Raw genomic sequence first — 6,293 nt, forward strand, 5'->3', positions numbered from 1 at the left:
AAATTGCCATCATATTGTCACATGTTAACCGAGAAAAATCCAGGAACTATTGCACACATTGAACTCGACTCGAATAATAGGTTCTTGTACTTCTTCTTAGCGTTGGGCCTAGTGTACGTGGTTTTCGAGAATACATGAGGCCAGTAATTTGTGTTGATGGAAGTCATTTGAAGGGCCAATATAAGGGAACACTACTAGTAGCTGCAGCGCAAGATGCTAACCTACAAATATATCCTCTTGTGTGGAGTGTTGTCGATGGGGAAACAAATGCATCGTGGTATTGGTTCTTTACAAAGTTGAAAGATGTCATTGATGATTCAAACCAGCTAGTGTTTGTCTCGGACAGGAAGAAGAGTATTAAGCGGGCAATTACGAGGTTGTTCCCACTTTCTCACCACGGTGCCTGCATCTGGCATATCGAGAAAAATCTTATCGCAAGTTATAGTAGTAGCAATGTCATCTTCTTATTCAAGCGGGCAGCGCTAGCATACCGCGTATCGGAATTTGATCAGTTTATGACACAGATAAGAACCATTCGACCGTCAATGGCATCTTACTTGGAACGTGCCGGTATATCCACCTGGTCACGGGCACATTTTGTTGGTAATCGGTACAACGTTATGACGAATAACATTACGGAGTCACTGAATTCAGTCCTAAGGCGACAATAACATTGCGGAGTCACTGAATTCAATCCTAAGGCGACAAAGAAGTTTCCCTATAACCTCGTTAATCGAAAATATTACGTCATTGATGCAACGATGGTTCTACGAGAGAAAAAGTGCATCCACGAAATGTAGTACGACTGTGACACCAAAAATTGATGATGAATTGAGAAAATCATTCGACGCCGGTGCAACTTTACCAGTATGAAATTTGGACAAACTCGTTTTTGAGGTAGTATAGCTACCGAACTTTGTACTGTCGACCTTATAGGTAACACATGTTCATGTCGAGAGTTTCAGATGCGACAAATCCCATGTTCACATGCATCCCGAGCTGCTTGCGCAAAAGAAAAATCATTGTATGATTTGTGCTCCTCTTACTACACCACAGAATATTGGCGAGCTGCGTACAATGAAGTTCTTCACCCCGTTGGCCGAGAGTCAGATTGGGTTGTTCCTCAATCTATTCGTTCCGTCGAAGTTTTGCCCCCGAATATATGTAGAGCACCAGGTCGACCTCCTACCCAACGTCAACGGTCAAGAACTGAAAGGTCGACGTGGAGACGAAAATGCGGCCGGTGTGGGGGTTTTGGACATAACAGGCAAACATGTCAGAATTCGACATCTTTAAGTGACACGTATACTTGAATGACATTGTGTATTCTGATCGTCAAATGCCCTGATAACATGAATTATCAATGTTTTGAATTTTTTTCTTTTGTATTACTTGCTTTCTACCTCTTATTTTAAATGTTGTTGAATATATTTTTGACTTCTACTTCTTTCTGTTTCTTTCTTCGTTCTCTCTTGATATCACTTATTTGTAATTGATTGTTGTAAAATTAAGTTTGTAATACATTTTGAATCCTTTATGTAGACACAATGTGGTAATGGATACAAAAGCAACCTATGAATAACTTGTTCTCCTAAGTCATTGGACCAGACAAAATGGTAATCACAACAAAAGGAAGCCATAACTCCAATACATATCGTAGACAACTATTATACAAAATGGTGATCACCCAAAAAATTATCCATCACCTATATGGATTTTATAGCACTACTATATGTACGTAAACATTTCACTTACGATGACTGCATCTTCTACATATCCTCCACGACGGACAAAGAGGGCATATCACTGTCGTACTCCTCGTCGGAGCTTATGATGATCACATCTTCATTTTCGACGGGAAGTGCTCCAACATTTTCATCCAACAACACATGATGTGCTTCCGGTTGGACCGGTACTGGGGCGATCTCACGATGAACTTGAATTGGTTCAATTTCGTCGATTAGATTCGAAAAAGGGATTGGTTGAAGGCAAACCCTACGATGGCGGTTCGAAGGTTGACGAACATATGGAACAAAAATATTGCTTTCATCATCCGAGTCCGAGTCAATGATGATCGGGTTGTCCGCGGATGACCCAGGGGGGTCGAAAGTGATAGTAACATCAAGAACAGGAGTATGTTGAGTTGATGAAGACATAATCAATGGAAAAACTAATTAGTGCTATGACTTTGTTAAATTCTCGTATGTACATATTTAAGTAAAGTCCAACATTTTATATTGGAGAAACACTTGTCCGTTGAATGCACGATAAGATATCTCACCAACCAATATGGTTGAAGTCATTGATGGTGATTATTTTACAACTTTTTTTCACATCAATATGGTTGAGAACGTACTTGTACTTGGCATACCAACTTTAACTGCTATAGTAATTATAAAACTGCTTGCTACAGTTTTCGCAGTTAATACACCATTTGGTTGCCTTCACTCTTAGTTAAATTTGGTTGGATCATATTTATGTTGACATTTGATGCCTTCTCGACATTTGTAATGTCGTTACCGACATTAAATAGCTGTTAATCTCGACACTTGACATTACGAACATCTAGAACGACACTTGGACCAAAATACGATATTTCTCTACATTTCTTCGATTTTCGGACGTTTGATATGTCGTTCTCGACATTAGCATTTGGCGAAGGATGTTTAATCTCTTTGACAGTAAGGCATTTTCAAGAATGTCCAATTATAAGGGTTGCAGTTGAAAAGTGTACTTTTTTTATAATCTTTGCAAAAATGTACAATTTTTAGATCAAAATGTCTACTTTACCCTCATGAAAAGATTAATCAATTTTATATCACTTTGGCACAATTTTTAAGAATATACAAACCACTGTGTAAACCAAAATACATTTTACATGCCACCACATAAAACCAAAATTTATGTTATGTACCACCACATAAAGCAAAATACATATTGCAAAAGGCGGTATCATGAACCGGATGATCATCAATAGTTACACAAGCAAAGTACAGCTAAGCCACGACAACTGTTTCACTATCGGGGATAAAGAAAGTATTCGTTATTCAAAAAATCGACTGCAATCTTTCTTCTGTATATTAACATTCTCTCTGTTGAAACTGATTCTATTGGATGCCCGGGAATGAAGCATTCTATATACTTGAGTACAAACATTATGCAATTTGGTCTGTACAATAAATGATTTTTCGTTAGTCGAAATTAGTATATACAATAGATTAACTACAGTAGTAAATAACAAGAGTTGAAATGCTCACCCATTGTTCGTACACGGTAGATAAGGTATAATCTCCATCTTCATTGGATCATTTATATGTTTCTTTATATCTCGTCTGGTGGACAGGGGTTCACATTGCAATAATGTTTGAACGACTGTGCATGTTGCTTCTGTGTGAGCCTTGATTCAGACAGGTGTGTGAACATTATTGCTGCAGTCGTATATGTAGAATTTCCATTCACGAATATTGACCAGAAACAGATAACATTCATTGTCTGGATATGCACTTGGAATTAATAAATACTTGCATCCCATCCACGAACGACCAGCTACAGGCAATGTACCGTTGACATAGCCTTGTAGGCGAGTTCCATCTGATTCACCTGTCTGGTTATATTCCATGTGCCACCTCATTTGCTGACAACACTCCTCTTCAAATTGAAAATCCAAAATTGTATATTTTATATTGACGAGAGTACAATCTTCATTCATACGCTGCCTCAATAACTTCAGCTCCAGCTCAATATGTTAATGCAATAAATATATGTAACATATATTATACATATTAACTACGAAATTAAATTTATTGTGATTGCAAACCTTCACTCACCGCAATATTCAGATCCTTCGTCGGATCCATTAAACTTTTTAGCATGTCTCTTCCATAGACATTACCACGGCCATCGTCTAAATATGCACTGTATAACATAATTTAAATTACTGTCAAATAATTCAACAAATAATTTTTCACATAGATATAATAATGTGCAGCATTCGGACTATTCAGAATGAGTTACATTTGTTACCCAGATTGATTTCTCGATATCCAATTCCTAATGTCTTTGTACTTGTTCATGTCGTAGTCTTCTAAGGGACGGCCTGTGGATGATGAAGCCTGTGTGTATTTCATCTTCTTTTCCCTTTCTCTTCTTTGCATGTCAACACTTTCTGCTGGTTGAGACGTTGATGTCTCACGCGGTTGAACAGAAGGAGTTGGACTTGCATGGAGAGGAACATCCTGCTGCATGGAACCTATAATGGCTTCCATGTTGGATTCCCAGTTAGATAATCTGTTTAGCATATTCTCATTCTTTTCGTCAATATAAGATCTGACAGAACATAAACTTGTATCAATATAAGACTGTATGTGCTCCTGTTGCTGCTGGAATAATTCTTCTTGTTTTCGAAGAATCGCCTGATAATGGGCTTCTTGTTGTTGCGATTCCTGGGCCATATGAGTGCTAAACATATTTGATAGAGAATTATCCATGTATGACTGCATACCACATAGCATGTAATCTTGCATCGATTTGTTATGTTGTTCGAACAGTTGCTTTTGGCTTTCGAGGATATCCTGGTTCAGGACTCTGGATTCTTCAACAAATTCTGCCTTCAAGTTGCCACACAGACTGGACACATCTGATATCGTATGTTGCCTGTACATACCCAACATTTCTTCCATTCGATCTTCAGTTACATATCTGGAGGCACCAGAAGCAGAACTAGGCCCAACTCCAGTTGAAGTTCTCGATGTGCCACGACTGGTCGTTTCTTGCACACGAATGTTATCCGGTATTTGTGGTACTACATTATCTACTTCTCCAGTGACAATGGCATCTAATATATTATGTTCATCGTCAGCCGACAGAGAAAGATTTGTGTACCAAGGTGTTTGTAATTCTTCCTCTGTAGGCTGCAACACTGCAATGACTTCGATCTGTAATCATAACAAACTATCAGAATCCATTTGTTTAATTGAACTTATTAATAATAAAATACGAATGTTATTGTACGTTGAAAATAAAAAATTCATACATCTTGAGTATCCAAAAATTGCTTAACAACCGATTCCTTGAGTATAGTATTAGGCCTCCAATTATAGATTCGTGGAATCTGCACCGTTCTGTGTTTACGGCGACCAAACTTTTGTCCAATTTGTGGAAACGCTTCATATATCCAATACTGCAACGTAAAAAAAGAGAAATGTGATGTATAAATTTTATTCTTTGTACAAAGAAATTATACATAATATGTAAGTAATTAGAATATGAACATAATACCTGAAATGCGAGTGGATAACCTTGTAATGCATACTTACATTTTGTCTGTCCATTTTGTTGCATCCTTATTATTCTTTCCAATTGTGACTCTTTCAAAGAATTTAACAAAACGAAATATGCTATTCGGCCCCACGGATATGTAAGGAACTCATCCAGATGTTCAACCATGCCCAAAGTTCTATAATCAACTTGTCGTGAAGTCGGTTTCAACATACACTCAACCAACATAACTAATCCCAACTTAAATTTATCTTCTGTATCTTCACACATGTAGAAAGTTTCAAAAAGCATCATATTGCTAATTTTTTTTGTGCCATTGAAGTATTGATTTCTAAGACGATGGTTATTATAATCAATTTCTACGGATGGTTCATGGCAAGGTAGTCCAGTAATGAGGCAAAATTCTTGCAAGCCAAACCTAGCAAGATGGTCATCTAACCGTACCCAAACTTTATTGTTTTTGCCACAATGCACAAGTCTCATTATAAATTTATATACCAATTTGCTAGTAAATTGTTCTTTGTCTCCTTTGAAAACAGCTCCATATATAAATCCATAAAAATTACTACACATCAAATAACATTGTTGATTTGCATCTATGAAGTTTATAAAATCTTGAACGTATTGACGATTTGGATACTGAAGGATGGTAGCAAAAAATAATTGTTCCAGAGAGAGAACGTATTCTAAAGACATCTGCATCAATTATACAAGAATTAATATTTTTAAGGAACTGTAATAATTTTTTCAAGAATTTATATTTTCATTTGATTGTATACGTCTATTATAGTAAAACAAATTACTGTTAATTGTACAATTAATTATTTAAGAATTAATATTTTCAAACAAATATAATTTTTTTCACGTCTTTATACTAAACAAAATTAAAATCAAAAATTAATATTTTAAACAAAATGTGATATTTTTGTTTATAAAACATATTACCAAAAAAAAAAATTCTGCTAAAGAGTGTCACGGAGCAAGCTGCTCCGTGACACTCTCATATTACTTAAAAA

The sequence above is a fragment of the Olea europaea genome, unplaced genomic scaffold (genome assembly GCF_002742605.1).
Source record: "Olea europaea var. sylvestris unplaced genomic scaffold, O_europaea_v1 scaffold221, whole genome shotgun sequence".
NCBI lineage: Eukaryota > Viridiplantae > Streptophyta > Magnoliopsida > Lamiales > Oleaceae > Olea > Olea europaea.